Consider the following 18,183-nt stretch of genomic DNA (forward strand, 5'->3'; position numbering starts at 1 on the left):
TTATGCTAGTCCTGAAGAATTGGTGCAAATTCATACCTGGAGACCGAAGCATAAACAGAGACACAAACCTCAGCATTTCAAATACTGAGAAGTCTCCAAACTCAGGAGTAAGCCATGGGGTTTCTGCTTAGCACAGAGTGGAACAAACCGCACAGTTTAAGAACGGTCTGCATCCGTCCAGAACCCTGTTTTACTTAAACATTCATGTTATTACCAGGGTTTGTTTGTTTGTTTTCACCTTGCAAACTCTTTGAAGAAGGAGCTGTTATGAGACCTGTATCAGTACAGCACTTGGCATGATGGCGCCTACCAATGCTGTGACTTACAGCAAAGGGTATGGGATCCCAAGAAGATGTGAGAAGAGAGTCCACTTTCCACTTTTGGGAGATAGTGCCAAAGTTGGGGATCTCTTCAGGCAACCACATCATTTTAACACAGATAAAAACAGCCCACAGGGGAAGCTGTCATTCAACAGCCTGGGAACCATACTTTTCCAGCAGGACTATCAAGCCACCTTTACACATTTCTGCAAAACAGGGAGTTTTAGGGCAAGACAAAACTGAAGAAGTATACGAGACCTCTGTATATCAGACTTTGTTGAAAGCAAAGCCCCTAGAAATGACTGCCTGTCTTCAATACGTATTGCAAGAGGTATGAGTACACATATGCAGTGATATGAGCAGACTCCAGGGTAGAAAACAGAAACATGTCTGCTCTGTGACATCCTGACCTCAGTAAAATTGGGGATCACATTTTTTCCATGATATCACATTTCTTTCATAATTCACACCAAGTAGCACATCTCACCTAACTGTACCTAGTTTCTACTAGGGCACAGACACCACATGGAGAAAACCTGTGCAACTAACAAGGACTATTGAAACTCTCAGTGAAATAAATGCCACGAGGACTGTAAGGAACAAATGAAAGAAGCATCATTCCATGGTGTTGGAACACCAGAAAAGCTGGACTTCCTACTCACCACTTGGACATCCAGTGAGCTTGCCGGGAAACAGCAGGTAACGTTTCTCAGACTGTATTTTGTCTCTTCTTAGGATACAAGAAAATCCTAAATAACGTAAGTTGAGAAGCATTTAATCTTCTCTTTTCCAATGTTGTCCTGGCATCAACTGCAGGCAGAAACCACCTCTTTGAACTCTACTTACACTTGAAAACATGAAAGGAACAAAATCCCTTAAGAGACCATCTTGTCTCTTAAGGGAACTACCATTAGTGATAGTGCTCCTCCAACAGACAGTTCCAGTACACACAACAGAAGGCACGCCTCACATGTCCATATTATTAAAAATAATAATAATAATAAAAAAAAAAAAACACATCTCCCTTCCTCTCATCCCATGGTGATCCAGAGGACTTTCCACAGAGGAAAGGGTTGTTTATACTAACTGTCTGTCACTTAGGCAAGAAGCAAGAGAAGTCAGTAGCCATGATATAAAACATCTGTTTGAGCTACCGTAAAAGAAGTGATCCACTACTGGAAGAAAAAAAAAAAAAAAAAAAAGGGACTGACTTCCAGAATAACATGAAGATGAAACTGCCAAAATAGAAAACATGTCTGTTTGCAACTCCTGCTAAAGAAAGAAGCCCACTCACAATAAGGATAACCCAGTAATTTGTCTCCTGAAGTGAAAGGACTCTCGCAACACATACAAGGTGTTTGATATGTAAAACTTCCATGGAAAGACAATGACAATATTCAAATGCTGTAGAAGTTTACTACAAAAAAAAAAAAATTGTTCAACAAACGTTTATTAAGCAGTATATTCAAAATGAATATTTCTTCCCATAGTGTTGCTTAGAATCTCATGCCACAGCCAACTCAATCACCTTAACCAGCACACCAAGAATATTCACAGTAGGCCTCTCACCACCTCATGCAAGGGTGAGACCCTTGGATGAATGGTGGATGAATGTTCATCCCGATCTTGTTTTCCCAAGCAGTATCAAACTGGTGCTCTAGAGTAGTTAAGCAGAACCCAATTGTACAGGCCAATTGAACACCTCTAACTTTGATGGCTTTCACTACATAAGGATGTGGCTTAATGTCATGTACTATATTCTGTGCCATGTCAGAAAAAAACATTAGTTTCAGAAGTAAAATGCTATTACTACATATACTCAAATTCAAAGTATTACACTTAAGCCATGATTTGGGGAACAGGGCTATATATCAATATATGATGAATCACCAACTTAAAATCAGTTCTGGTAGGCTAGCAGAAATCATCTTCTTTAAGAAGAAAAAAAATATAAGAAAATAAGAAACAAAAATATTGCATATTTCTACAAATACCTACTACTCAAAGTATCTCTTCTAGTAGTTAGATGAGTTCTGTCCTGCAGTTAACTAATACCAACAGTCAAGCTGAGAAATTCTGAAATAAGAGAAAGAAAGGCAAAAGCAGCCTTTTCACAGAGAGAGCTAAGACTTAACAAGTGCAGCAAATCATAAACTATGTTACTAATAAAAAAAATATATATATAATCTCACTCCACTCTTGTAATTGTTTTCCACATCCTTTTAGAATATCCTTCAACTCTAAGTTGAAGTATCATCTGCTCCACCTGGATAATTCAATTAGCTTTTTTGAGCAGGTGCTTCTCATTTTCTGCTACCTGACAGAAAAACTCCTGAGTTTAAGTTATTTTAAAATACAAATGTTCAAATGCAACACACCACTATGTGGATACAATAATTAGGTTTGCAGAATGAGATGAAGATGACATCAAAAGTCATCTCTTCTTCCTTTTCAGTTCCGAACCCTGCTTCTTACCAAGTCCCAAATCTGACAAGATGGTGATCATTCATCTAGAAAGCAAATTGTGAGCAAATCGGACTAGATTCAAAAAGAGGAGAGAAGACAAGAGAAAACAAGATGAGCAAAGATAAGTGTAATTATAACAACCTGTAGCCAGCACAAAAAGACGTTTGGGTTTAATTCAGCACTGCCTGGTTATCTTTGTGCACTTCAGTGCTTAGCAAATTGTGAGAGAAGGTCTGCTGTTACCAATCTCACCGAGCTGATGAAACAGCTGAAAAAGTTAATAGCTTCTGACCTCAGCTGAGGGGCTGGTCATGATAGCATAAGACTTACCATGTCTGGTCACCATTTAAATAAGAGACTTCTGAGACAAAATCTGACATATAAATAAAAGGAACAAAAAGTTAATTATAAAAAAAAAAAAAAAACCACCCTGGTATTAATAATGTGTAGGCATGTTGTTATATCAAACATCAAAAACATGCAAGGATTTAGTTTTAACTTTTGGAGTTTTACAAACACCATGCTCAAGACTGAATCCGTCTCTAATAACTCTCAGTACAGCTGAACAACACTTCTAACAACACCAGCATGGCATTCACTTTTATGCAAGTATCTGAAGTAGATGAGAACTTACTTAATGTCCTTTATTATTTTCTAATAAAATGTGAAAAGTTAAGAATACTGAAAGTTACTGAAAAGTAGAGCTGTGCCAGCAGTTTCCAGTGATGTCCTTACATGATTTTTCCTCCAAGTGACATCCAAGTAGTTACAGAATTTATATATTCCAGCCCAGCACTCATTTAAAAAACAAACTTTCTGTACCATGTAGTACTCCAGAGACATCTGGAGGATGGAAGAAATGGTTAAGAAAGATCACCACATTGTACTACATTATCACAGCACTAATTTAGGTTTCCTAAATTAGGCATAAGCAATTGGAGAGAAGGAAAGCACAGCCAGTGTCCTGCCACAGAATGTGGAGAGTCATTTTAGAGACAAAAAAAATAAAAAGGGAGGATCCAAGATGAAACACTAGAAATATTGTGAAGGGTGCAATGAAGTCACGGCATTCCCTGTTTGGAAACTTTCCAGGATTTCCATACTCAATAAATCTGTCTAGAAACATATATTGTGTCTTTATCGTGAGGAAGCAATTTAAACTCGTGTTTCAAGAGCCATACTGGAGCGCGCACACACATTTTACCCACCACCACAACTAAAAGCAGAGATCTCCAAACAAAGATCAAAAAAAAAAAACAAAAAACCTCTGCATTAAACGTGTTCTACTGCTAGAGTCTTATCTGTGTCCTCCTCAGTAGCACTTACCCAAGTCCCTTATCTGTGGTAAATTCCCCTGCATGATGCCAAAAACAATACAGTAAATCATCACCATGTGGATTTATTCTCCCTCCACTAGATTTACTGGGCAGCAGCAAGCAAAAAAACAGCCCCAACCATCCTAAAACAATACTCCCTCACTATCAACAGAAGGTCTCTCTAAATACCCCAACGAGGTGCTTCAATGACTGAATGATTTTTTCTTTCCTTTTTTCTTTTTTACTTTTTTTTCTTTTTTGATGAGAGACTTTTCACAGCAGAATAAAGGATGAACATTTTAAGTTTATTTTAAAGAAAAGTACATTCAAGCAATAAAAGAAGAAAGAACGATGAAACAAGATATCCTGTATGTTTAATACAACTACTTTCAAAAATAAATAAACTGACTTTTGCTTTTAGTAAAAAGAGACAGGTTATTAAAGTCAATGAAATAGACACCCTCAAATGCTAACATAGTGCAAAGGACCACCTTACCATACCAGAATGGACCAAGACCTATGTCCCAGCTCAGTTTGTATAAACTAATTTGTAACATTCAGGCTGTCATGACATACCTACAAAGACTTGAGCAGTTTATGTGCATTTGCAAACAGAGGCCATTGCACCAAAGGTCACCAAATGCCACCTAAGATACTACATGGTTTGCCATGACTATGAACATAAAACATGGCAAGAGACTTTTTTCTGAGCTTTTTTGACTTAGAAGCTCTAAAGAAAAACATTCTGGCCCAATCCTGCTTCAGTGTGTTTGGCTTTAGATATTTTCCTCTCACCTACATGTCCTCTTCCATCCCGCCGTTTGAACAGCAACATTATCACAAAGCACAGGTGCAGCTGACTACCACAGAGACAGGCATTTCTGAGGAAATGGGAAATAGTACCAGAAAACAGCACATAAAGTAGAAGGCAGGAGCACAGAGACAGAACTTCCTTGGCTCGTGCTTCCTGCCCGCTTTGCTGGCCCACCACAACACGCTCTGTCCCCTGTTTGTTGCTTCCCTTCTGTCCCCTCTTGGTTGTCCGCTCAGGACTTAGTAGTATTTCTGCGTGGTAAAGAAAAGTACTTTGCATAAAACTGGCTTGCTGGATTACCAAAACAGAGAAGAGATGCATAAATAGAGGGAGACATAGAAGGAAGAGCTCAATGACTTAAAAGAAACACCACCACACAAAAACTGAAACAAGCCATTTTAAAGAAACCAGCCCTGTACATGTGTGTCAGATTTACAAGACTGCAGGCTCTTTGGAGCAGGGACCACGCAAGACAAGGTGCTTATTCAGTGCTCATGTACAAGCTTGCCATCAGCTGAGGCTGCCTTTGGACATGACCTCACTCTAAAAACATCCCCCTTCCTCACAGTGGTCCTTGAAAACTGCCTCCTGGCTAGTTGATCCTTATTATGGATTTCACAGTAGCTATCGGGTATATTTGTATAAGTCTCTAAAAAAAAAAAAAAAAAAAGAGAGAGAGAGAGAGAGAAATAGAGATACCTGGAGAGTAACAGGGGGAGAGAAGTAAAAAAGCACGTCTGAACAGATGATCTCTACCGTCCCCCCCCTCCTGCTGCTAGAAGCTTCCCACTCAGCTTCTGCTCCTATTTGTTCATCTTTTTCTGGCAAAAACTGCTCTTAACTGTGTTAATTTTCCTTTTTGTGGGTTAATGTTGGGTAACGTGCTTGCAATTGCCCACAACTAATAGATTTCCAGTGATTGACTTTACTGCACTCCTGGCAGTAAGTAGGGCGCATTTCTTGAACCGGGGTCATTTTAAGGGATTCCAGAAAGTACCTTCAGACATTTCATGGCTTCATTTAAACAGCTACTTTCCTGGCTCCATGCAGGATTTTGAGCAGGAGGACAGTATCTTCAAAGGGAGGTCACTATCCCCCTGAATATTAAGTGAGAACCATTTCAAGCGTTTGTACAAAGCATGAAGCATGACCTTTTTTCATTTATTTATTTAAGGCTAAACTTGGCAGATATGAAAATATCCAACTGTAGTTAGACAGCCATGATCTCAGCCTCTGGCTGTGCAAAGACATCTTAAATCTGTAGGTTCTGTGCAGATCCAGGGGATTTTGCCAAAATCTTTCCTGAATAAAATTAAATATTCCTTCATGTTGAGCTTTACAATTTTTGTTCCTCTCTCCTTCATAGTCTATTATAATCCCAAATTAAAAATACATAATTCTTTAGGATTAGCGGTGCTTATTCTGCAGTTTCCCAGCCAAAAATGACTGCTATCATTCTTTAACGATTAAAAAAGGCTAAAAGTGTCACCCATCTGCCTTTAAAAAACCAGCCAGGCATAGCCAGTTCCTAATTAATCTCTGTTTACCTGGAAGTGATACAAGGAGAAGGTGGGAACACTTTGTCCTACCACAAAATCTCCAGAATGCTGACACCCGAGGCCGGGTTGTAGTTACAGAATAAATGCAACCTGCCAAGATCATCCAATAAGAAGCTGCATACCCGAAGCCATTCACATCATTAGATGCAAAGGCCTAGATTAAGGATTTTATAGATGCTTTGGCCTTTCAAAACCTGATAAAAGCATTCCAGACAATACGTCTGTATATGCATAGCTGCATCAGTCTCTTCCCCTCCTTGGATTTAGCAGCTTCACATCCTCATGAAAACCCTTCCAAATCTGCATGTGCAGCATTAGTTGCACTGTAATTGAGGTTTCTTCGTAAATACTGGCTACCACTGGACAAGACCATGATTTCATATTTTACAGGGCAGAGAGAAGATGACTACCTGTAGCTTTCTGTCTATCTATGCAGACAAACAGCAGTGGGTCTCTTCCCCGAGATGCGGCAGAGGAAGGCGTGTGTCTAGGTCATAGTTGTCCTCCTGTGTAGTTTTACATCTGCACACTGCCGCTGTTGCTGTGCCAGCTGTAGGTTTCCCATCTAGTCAAACCCTGCATCTCATGTGCATCTTCAACTCTCTGCCTAAGTCTTAGCATGTAGTTCTTAGATACTACAGTCAAATCCCAAGCACTTTCAGACTTCCTCATGCTAATTCAAGCATATACAGTTTGAAAAAAAATAGTGGCATACCATGCACTAACAGGCCACGCAAGCCAAAGGACTAGTGGTGCAACAATGCTGAATGCCCAAATAGGACCTTCTGAAGACAAGTATCTCTATATCAGGAATCAGCCTATTTCACGTACCAGCACCAAAACCCAGTGCAATTTCCATGATTTGCCTTAAAACCCTGTGTGGGCCACAGCACTGTCATCTGGATTCAAAAGTCCCATTGCAAGAAAGTGCTGCAGTCCTTCACATACCATAAACAAAACAAAACCAAACAACAACAACAACAAAAATCCACCAACATCCCCAAAACACTGAGGGCAAGGGCCTTGAGTTATCCAATGCAAAGTTTGGCCTGTACGACATTTGTTGCATTTTCAATAAGTTACTGAACTTCATAAGAAGACAAGCGTTCCTTAAAATGAGGGAGAGTGGCAGAGCAGAGAGAACTGACCACAGCTCCATCCACACAGCCAGGGACCGAGGACACTTCATGTCCTATGGGCACGTTCACATGTTAGCTACCGCTTCCCAGACAAACTGTGATAAGACTCTTTAAGCTCTTTTTTGATTTGGCCTTGGAAGAGACTAGGAGCACTCACACAGTCTTACATTAAATATTGCCTGGAAATGGAAAATAAAAGCAGAAAAGCAGGAGGAAGGCCACTTACTCAACTGCCTATTAACAGCCTCTATGTGTGAGTGCTCCCAGTCTCCTTCCTGGCAATGTCACGCAGAGCTGAAACCACCTGTAGGTTATTAAATTTTCTTCCCAAAGACAGCTGGAGAACTTGCATGGGCAGTTACAATGGAGACCTACCATCTGATCTTACTCATTTGCAAACTGTAGTCACTAAGCATAACATTAGAAAGAGATTAATAATATACAGACTGGATCTGCAAAGCCTGAACAATAATTATAGGCAACATAAACCCATCTTGGCTGTAGTCAAGCTAAAGGAAATATGACAGAAAGACACTGCAGGTGAAAAAGGATTAAAAAGTGAAACGTAAATCAGGACTTTCCATGGGAATGGTCAAGAAAGCTAACCTGATCACAAACAGAACAGTCAATTTGCTTACCTTACACAGATACTCCTAATATTTGGTTATGCTAACCTAAAAGCTACATACAGATTTAGTAAACTTTGTAAAAATGTTTATAAAAAGGTCAGAAGAACGTTATCTTCGAGAATAGACATTTAGTCCATGCTCATGCAGAGGCTGCCATCTCCATACACCCTATCTTTGCTTTCTGGCTTTTGCAGCTTTAATCTCTAAGTTAAGTAAGCTTTCCCTTGAAGACTGGCCATCTATCAGCGATTTGATTTCCCAGTATAATCTGAGGGTTATCTTTGTTTCCTCTCTCATTTATTTATCATTATTATCATTTCATATTGCTGTCATGTATGACTCCTCCACCTCCGATCTTCATGGCACTGTTTTTTATTTTTAATTCTCCTCTATTACATCTGGGCCCAATACTAACCAGAAAACGGTGTAAGAGTCAATCTATTACTAATGGACCCTCAGCTGACTTGACTAAAACACAGTGTGGAAGGCTTGACACACAAAATACAGTTGCTTACTCCACATGTTAGCAGACATACTAGGAATGAGCTTAGGAAGACAAGCTCAATTGCCTAATGTGTGGGCACACCTTAAATGTCAACATTATTAGCCATCACACTGTGACTGAAGTGATAAACACACAAACCTAATGTATTCAAGCCCATCGAACCCAGACAGTGTCCCTCTTCTCCTCCTCCAGCATAAGCCACAACTGTTGCTCAATGAGTTGCCAAGGTTTCTGCGTTATCACTAGTAACTCGAAAACATGATTGTGCCCAAATAGTACAGAAACTTTAAGGCCATGGGGGAAATGCACAAAGCAGCTTTATTAATACACTAGTGCTTTATTAGCGATCATTACAGCCTCTGTTTTTCCATGTTATTAACACAATGCCTTTTAAAAAATAAATAAATCGTCAATTTCATGTCACTTGGCGTTCGCAGTTCTCTTTCTTTCCTATAGAGAAGCACCTGACTGTGATATGTTCAAAGACCATGGCAAGCTGGTGATGAAGCCGTAAAATGCAGCCCTCTGACAACACTGTGCGGTCAGGTGAAGGCAGACACAGATCCTCTTGTACATTAGTAATAAGGGTAGTAGATACACATTCCTTCGCTGACCAGGAATAGGGAAGCTGCTTCATTTATTCTTTTTTTAATAACAGAAGAATAGCTAAGGAAAACAAACACAAAAAATACAACACAAGGTCAGGGCAATGCAGGCAGATTCATATAGATCTTCACTCTACCACAAATCAGAAAAACTGCTAACTTTTTACTTTGCTTCATCTGAAAGATTAGCCACATGTTTTCAATTTCACTTCATTTTGATCCTCCCACCTTTATGATTTTCCTTTAGTTTTAGGAGGTAATCTAAATCAAGAGTCTTCCTTCTGTGTCAGTGAGGGTCTCTCTTGCCCAGGCAATGCCACTAAAAGTCGAGGGAGCACCTGAGGCCGCTCAGGCTCCTTGCGCAGTCCAGGGGATGTCTCCCTGGAAGATCTTTTCCACAGTTGCTCCCTCTCCATTGATGAGGGCAGGGAAACAGCAAGAAGCAGGCGTGGACTCAGCCAACTGTACAACCTGACTGCATCTAACAGCAGCTGCTGCCTTGAGTCTGCTCACTGGTGGACTGGAGCATCGCTGTCTCAGGGCTGGGGCCAGGACAGGAGGAACAGATTAACGAACATCTTGTGCTCGCAGCCAGATGGAAACAGTGCTACAGCATCATCATGGCAGGAATTATCCTACAGCTTCATGGAGCCATAACTGGAGTCCCAAGATCCAAGAGATGGTTTTCCAGGAAAATGGTTATTTAATCAAAGTCCCGCTCTCAAAAGTCACTCATGCACTCAGGAGACTTCGCTGTTTTTCACTGAAGCTTCAATTTCTGACACTCTAGGCATTTTTATAGCATTACCATACATTACATGAGCAACATAGCTGAAATATCTAAATGCCCACACATAATTAAAAAGTCATCCGTATTTTTAAAATGTTCGGATAAATTTATTTCTAGGGCAAGTCCATAATTCATCCAAAGTAACGCTTTCCAACCAAAGCAACTATGTCAAGTACTTGAAATATCAGCACTGTCCCTACGGCTCTGCCTCATGACGTTGGTCAGGATAGCTTTTTTCCCCTAGAATATAGATAGTGACCTCACTTCTTGCTAGCGGCAGCTCCAGACCAAGCTGTGCTATGCAGTACTGCACATGTCCTCTCCTGCATGCAAACACCAACTCAGCAAAATGCTTAAGAGTAAGCCTTTTATTTTACTTCAAACAAGGCTCATAAATGTGTACCTCGGCACACGCTAACATACCTTTCTGAAACAAATGGGAACAGAAGAGCTCCTCAACAACCTTTATGAGCCAGTAAATGGGAAGGCAAGTCAGCAACAACCTGAGGAAGATACTTTTTTTCCCAGGAGTGCTTACAATGCTATTTTACAGCGTATGTACCTTGTCCATGATCTCTTTCTTCCCAAGCATTCTGAGTTTTCCTTAGCTTTACATCTTTCCAGCATTCTGTTTGCAGCTCCACATACTTTGAAGTGGGTTGGTAAAGCTGTCTTCCCTTTCAGCATGTTGCATTTGATCCTCTGAAACTAAAAGTTAGACCCAATCTTTCCTTCCACAGCATCTGGAAGGCAAATCCTTGACTGTTGCAGGACAAAGTAATGAAAAAATCAAAATCTAACACAAGAAACAACCAGTAACCATCGAGCTAATCAGCTTGGAAAGCATGGTTTTCCCCCCCTTTAAAAAAAAACTTAAAGAACCATTGTTACATTTCTGTGCCCCTCCCATCCCCCCCCTCTCCCCCCCCTTGGTGACAAACTTTGCTGAACAAAGTCAAAACTATCACTTTTTTTTCCTTTGTATTACAATATTGGCACAATAAATAAATAAATAAATAAATAAATCTGTACAATAGGTCCCTTCTCTTACCCATGCCCTCACAAATGCATAAGCCTCTCTTGTTAAACTTCTTAACTCCAAGTAGGCAGATCTTCCAGAGTGGGATACAGAGATATGGTGGGCTTGATTATTTCATGGATCAGAAGCTAAGTGGAAAGAAAAGAATTACCAGAACACAGAAGATGGAGAGGAGGAAGTACAGGAGAAACAGAAGCCTCTAATAGCACTCACAAGGGAAGAACTGCTTTGCTTTTCCACCTGCATCACAGAAACGCGAAGAACAAGAGCATGCAGAGCTCAAATCCCAATTGCCCCATATGTGACAAAACCACTAATGGAGTAAAGACTGTAACTGAACCGATAATGACAGAGCACAGGGTTAGGGGCGGAATTCCAATGCAGAATTCTGGGTTCAACTCTGATTTCCATTACATCAATGCAAACCTTGAAAAAAAGGGCAGAACTCAATCTTCTATGTCTGTTGATCCCAAATTAAGATTTAATAATAATCAATAGCTTTATACCAGACAAAGTTCAAGACAAATGTGAATATTAAGCACTCGCACAGATTATCTAGTATTAGTCAAAGACTAGTTCAGTATTAACTGCTCCCCCTAGTAATTACTAGGGAAGTATCCTTTGCATAGAAGTGATTCTCCATAGGGCTATCCTTATTACTAACTGAGACCCTCAAAATCCTGCAAACACTTCCTTATGCACATGATTAACGTCTATGCACATGGCTGGTCACATTGAATTCAAAGAAATTAATTGTGTATTAAAAGTCACTCTTGGGCAGAGGTGTTTCTAGGAGTTCAACTTTGCCTCTGGAAGTGCTTTGCAACAGTTCCCTCTCTAGAGACCAGTTTTGCAAAGTGCAGAAGTCTCTCAACTATCACTCTTATTTATGACAATGGAGACCATTCAGCACCCTCAAAAACTGGACCACAGGGAAGCTGGAGGAAGAAATGCATTTATTTATTTTCATACACAATCCAAAAACAGAAAGAGCAGCCCAATGAGAATTTAGAGTTTCTTCCTTCCCTGAATCCGTCAAATCCATCACACTCACAAATCTCTGCCAGAAAATGTCCAAAATACTGTATTCTTCTATACCCAGAAACTGCTGGATAATGATGAGCAGCATTACTGAATAATTTAAGCACAATGTCATGTCCTGAAAAGTGTCCATATTTTGTTTGTTTTTAAACCAACACCCTCCATTTTTGCATCTTCCACACTAGCTTTCAACACATTCATAGAAAACAGGGATTCACAGAAAACAAGATTCTTCCCTTGATTTTTCTGTGCCACTATTTTGAGCAATGGGCTTATCAAAGAAGGGAAGCCCTCTGCTTGAAATGCAATTGAAAAATATCTTTGCCATCGGCTGGCGCTGAAGCCAGAAAGAACTGGTCAAAAGGCAGGAGTCATCTGCTGAAATACAGTTGCCTACATCTATGCTAGATGTTTGGACTACTTTTGTATTCAGTTGGCAGAAACAGCACTTCTCAGATGTGATTTTGCTGACTAAACGTAAACTTTCACTTTGGGAAGAGATGAATAGCACCCTGGAAATGTTCTGCTTCCTGACAACAAAGGGAGGCCAGAGAGCTGCATTTCAACAGATGAATCCCCCCTTGTCAATGCTGGGTGTCACTAACAAGGTGCCACAAACACACTGAATGACCACACCTGGTTCCTCTGGGGAGGCCCTATCAGCTTTGCCAGAGTTTCTGCAGACTAGGTAGGTACAAGTAAACCAGTACAGTTGCCCTAGGCTCCATGCACAGTCATTGGGAAGAAAGTGGCACCTCTGAGAGACAATTCAGCCCATGTAAAATCTGAGCTCTCCCTGGTAATGCCACTGTGTCTCTACAGACTCCAGGTACGAGCCTTAGAGGCTCACCTCTAAATACAGTGACACAGTGAAGTGCCGTGGGTTAGACACATGGTTTCAGGCTCTCGCTGTCGAGAAGCTGGGAGATGCTGAACGCTCTCATCCCTTACCTCCTCTCCACAACAGCGAGGCTTGAAACATGTGGCATCCATAGCGTCAGACCTTACTATACCAGGCGAGGTTACGGTATGGATTACAGAGCCCTTCATAGAATGCTTTGAAGAAGAGTAAAAACAAAACCACACCAGAGAAGTTCAAAAAAATCCATATCGTGGCCTACATAGAGTCTGTCCACCCACAGCTTTGCCAACGGAGGATAAACAAGAGCTGAATGAAACTCCACAAGCACACGCTTCAGTTGGCCACAAACCCAACGGAGTCTGGAGCAGCTAAGAATGAGTATGCGCCCTCTCACGATTTAAAAACAGAAATGCAGACCCCCAAAAAAGCAGCAATGGGCTTGTTAGCGACGTGTGCCCTCGCTTTACCAGGCGACAGGGAGACTTAAGATGGCAGACCGGGGCCCAGGCCCTCCCGCCCTCAACGCTTCTGCCGCTGGGAGAAGTCACCTCGTTAGCCGAGGACAGCAGAGCTCCTGAGTTCGAGTTCTGCAGGAACACAGCATTTGGCAGCCTCCAGAAATCTGAGCTCTCTATTTTTCTTCCCTTCGTTTACTAATGCCCATTTCCCCTTCCCCGCCTCCCTGCTCCCAGCGCACACACGTTTTAATGCTAAAGCCCGGCGGTTACATGGCTTTTCCATACTTCTGGGCAAACGCTGCACACGCTCACTCCAAACTAGCAAGCATACCTCTCTACAGGGGTAGTAAGCCTACTGCAGGAACACGGTGCTTTGCACTGAAAGCCTTCAGATTAATCCAAAAAATCACCTGTGCATCTCACGCCTGCAGAAAGCCTCACACCCACCAGCTCACACAGAAATACGCTCACCACAGCATTGTGATACATGGCACACTCCTAATGGTTTCTACAGCTACGTACCCACAGACAATGTAATTAACAAGCCACATTCCTTCCTGTGAAATGCAAGGCAGAAAATAAACAGAAGAAAAGTTCATAAAAATAAAATCTGAGCTCAGAAATACAACTAAATTTTAATTTCAATTTCATCATTTACTGTGCCAAAGACTACACAAGCCCAGATTTCCTAGGTACAGCATAGGTTTTCAACCAGTTTGATTTACAAAATATCTTGTGTCCACTTAGAAGGAAAATGATACCTTATTTTCTCTCTTTGTATACACATCAATGCTTAATTAAAATATTTCTTCAGTTTCCATTTCATTTGCTGTATGCACATTGAAATCAAGAAAAAAAAATCCAATTTTAAAGTTATATTTTGTTTTCTGTTTCTTGTTACATAACCAGAAGTGTCATAGGAAATACTATTGTGGAGTTAGGAAAAAAAAAAAAAAGAAAAAGAAAAAAGAAAGAAAAGGGAAAACAAAAAAGGAAAACCAGACACACACCACTGCATCACAATAATTTGTAAGGTGTTCCTACACCCACTAATGGCATACATTTAAATTAAAATTACATGTGATCTATAGCCAAGTTTCAGATCTCTGTTGAATGCCCTTCCTGTGTTTAACCTCATCTATTGCTGACAAAGAGGTAAGATTTTCCAGGTTAGTAACAGCAAAATTCCACATATTGCAAAAAAACAATGAATGCTGTCATGCAAATAAAGTAATTCACGGTGTCTGAAAACATCCCTCAAATGTCAAGATTGGTCTTAAGCAGACAAATGATAAGAAAATCTGGACATGAATCTTATTTTCTTGTGGGAGAGCCAAGCAATTTAAAACCAACAACCATATAAACCCTAAGCCATATCTTTTGAAAGAGATGGTGAATCACTAGGAGTGCTCCTTCCTAATGAAACCAGAAGAGCACACCAGTCACTGTAGTGGAGACATTTCATTGCAAAAAGCAAAAACATCCATGGTGGTGAGTGAATTTCATGATCTGGGCGACTCGCGACACGACGAGCCTCCACATCCTTTACAAAAAGGGCCCCGGACTCCATGTTGGAGAACACACTCCTTCCATCCCTGCCGGCTCTCTGCCCAGGCTTACACCTGCCCGGACAGAAGCTGCGTATTTCCGAATCTGAGCAGACAAAGAGACACGCTCGCGGGGCCACCTGAACCCACTGCACCCCCACCGCCTCTCATCGTGGTCTCCAGAGCCATTTGCAACAGCCTGAAACACTGCTCTGAATCCAACTGGTATTTTTGTCTCTTCCCTGCAGTACAGCTCCAGCCCCAGAGCACTGTAGCTGAGCTTGGTTCATCTGGGCCCACTTAGTCGAAACAAACACAAGGAAGGGAACCCACTGGGCTGTCTGAGCAGCGAGAAATTCGGCTGCAGAATGCCCTCCCTCGCACTTGTGTGCATAGCTGATTTTACACCACCCAGCCTCTACATCGATATTATCTTGTCAAAAAAGTGCAGAGCAGCTTTCACCACAAATACTTGGAGCTTGAAAATTACAGCAAAGTAACAAGGCTGGGGAAAAACCAACTTTAGCTGGATGCAAAGTGCGCTGCAAGTGCAGCATTGGAAGCCCCGACATGACGCAACCGAAATCACACCAGGGATGGGGGCTCACCGAAGGAAGCGGGACCCACGCGAAACCACAACGTCTATACCAGGTGCCTCCAGATCACCGGCTGCCCAAGCCGAGAACAGCCTGCGAGCAGATTTACACAAGCTACAAATCAATGAGGCAGCATGGCTATACCACCGCCAGTGACGAGCAGCAGCAGGGAAGGCAGCTGGACCTCCCGCCGGACCTGCAGTCCCCCTCGGCTCCCCACCCTCGCCCCCTTCCCTCTCCCATACCCTTGCCCCTCTTAACCCTTCCCCTGGCAGAAGTTCGCCGTCGGCGCGGGGGGACCAGCCCTGCTGTGTGGAGCCCGTCGTGGGAGCAGCCTGGCCTACGCGCCCAAGTCACCCCGCCGTCGGTGGGCTGCGGGAGGCCAGCTGGGCCGACGCGCTCCTGCAGTGGGCTGCCGGCTGCCCACCGCCCGGCCACCTGAAGGCCTCCGCCGCCCTACCTTGCTCCTCGCCGGCCCCAAAGCGGGCTCTGGGGTCCTCAGGGGGGAGCCGGGCTCCGCCACCCTCCAGGGCTTTGCGTTTCTTCGACATCTGGTCGGTGTTTGGGAGTTGAGTTTCTCCTCTCTCTCTCTCCGGGGAGATGAGTGTGTGTGGAGAGAGAGGGAGAGTGTGAGAGAGAGAAACGGGGAGGGAGAGAGAGAGAGATTGAAAGAAATCGCTGCTTAAAGAGAGGGGAAGAGACTTTGGAGTGGCTGGAGAGCAAGTAGGAGGCAGGGACTAAGTGGAGAAATCCTACAAATCACAATCCATCAATTCAGCCCCACGTCTAAAGGGGCTGTTTAGGTCCCCCCCTTCCTTGCTCATTCATCTGAGCGTGTGTGAGTGAAAATTGGAGAGGCAACAGTCCTCTGTTGTTTTTCCAAATGTTAGCGGGTGGTGCTTTATATATATATATATATATATATATATATATATAGGGGGGGAGGAAGGAAGGAGGGAGCCAATTGATATTATTTTCCCCTGTTGGGATTCCTCCTGGTTAAAAAAAGACAAGGGGAAAGAAGGAAAAAAAAAAAAAAAAGGTAAAAACTGAATGGATTGGGGGGGGCGGGGGGAAAGCGGGGAGGATGAGAGGATTAAAAAGCAAACCGGGAGCAGAGGAGGAGGGATGACAAGAGCCTGCAGGTGCAGGGAGGCTAAATTCCCTGCAGGGGTCATGTGCTGCGGGAGCCGGGGATCCTGGGCTCCCCGGGGCCGGCGGCGGAGGGCCGGGGCCGGGGGGCGGCGGGGGCGGCTCGGCGGGGGCTGCGGCTGCGGCACCTGCGGGGGGCTCGGCGCTGCGTGGGGGCTCGCACCCGGCCAGCTCGGCTGCCAAGCCAGCACCCCCGCAGGAGGTCGGTCGGTCCCTCGGTCTGTCTGTCTGTCTTCCTCGGTAACCCTTTCGGTGCTGGGCGCGAGATGCCGTCCCCTGGGGGTCCCGAGCACCCCCCCTCCCCGCCACCTGCCCCCTCTCCTGGCGCACTTGGAGGCTCGCTAGCGGGTATTTTTCGCGGTGGGGGGGCGGGAAGGGGGAGGACACAACTTACCCTCCAAACTATGCACAAGCTCGTCTCTGCTTTCCCCTTCAGATCAACTTTAAAGAGCAGACTGCCGGTCCGGGAGGCAAAGAGGCAGGGGAGGAGAGGGGAAATGGCTTAGGAACAGCGGCTGCCAAGCGGGTGAAGTTCAGGGCACAATCCCGGCTCGTCCACGCTCCGGCAGCCCAGCATCTTCCCGGGGTCTGGAGAACAAGGTGTTCAACAAGTCTTCCTTGTTACCCGAAATTGATTGATGATGGCTTTCCCGCCCGGCTGTATTTAACAGAGCGATGCGGAGAGCTACTCTGATGAGCAGGATGTTTTAGAGGAGCTCGCTCTACAGCAGCAGCTTTAATTTCTCTCTCTCTGTCTCTCCATATACATACATACAAACACACGTACACACGCACACCTGTGTGCATGTGTATGCATAGATAAATAAAAATATAGCACTGTATCAGTACGGTGGTGGGTCCACAGGATCTTAGAAAAGCCTGCCTGTCGGCTGCGTGGAAGTTAAAGAGTTTTTCTTAAGCAAAAGGGGCTGATGCTTGGACACATCTCACGTCCAACAGGAGGCAATGACGTCTGTAGCTTCATTGCTATAACAGCACCAAGGCTGCAATTGCCATTCACTGAAATGATAAGGGGCGCTCAGACGTAAGCAGTCTGGACCTCTAGCAAGAGACTGAAGCGAAGATGATTTTTCCCCTCCCAAAACAAATAATAATGCTAAAAAGCACCTAAGGAAAGAGACGGGGGAGCGGGGAAAGGAATCTAGGTCTTGCAGTCACACGCTTCTGCAACATGATCCTCCAGCTCCAGAAACATTTATTTTTGCAGCTGACTAGACTTTGAGAAATTTCAATGTATTATGATTGCTCGGGCGGGGGGGGGGGGGGGGGGGGAGGGAGGGAGGGATTTTTTTTTTTTCTCCCCTTAATTATTTCTGTCTGTCTT

The 18,183-nt window shown here is 43.3% G+C and overlaps 1 long non-coding RNA gene across 1 annotated transcript; it reads right to left on the reverse strand.

The window, feature by feature from the left end:
• Positions 1 to 9,047: 9,047 nt before the first annotated feature.
• LOC118244040 (uncharacterized) lies at positions 9,048 to 17,755 on the reverse strand. The gene is made up of 4 exons (XR_004777432.2): positions 17,233 to 17,755; positions 11,195 to 11,310; positions 10,706 to 10,886; positions 9,048 to 9,414 (listed from the first exon to the last, which is right to left on the reverse strand). It is a non-coding gene; the product is annotated as an uncharacterized LOC118244040 (long non-coding RNA).
• Between the last annotated feature and the right edge of the window lie 428 nt (positions 17,756 to 18,183).

This window comes from Cygnus atratus, chromosome 3 (genome assembly GCF_013377495.2).
Source record: "Cygnus atratus isolate AKBS03 ecotype Queensland, Australia chromosome 3, CAtr_DNAZoo_HiC_assembly, whole genome shotgun sequence".
In the NCBI taxonomy this organism is placed as follows: domain Eukaryota; kingdom Metazoa; phylum Chordata; class Aves; order Anseriformes; family Anatidae; genus Cygnus; species Cygnus atratus.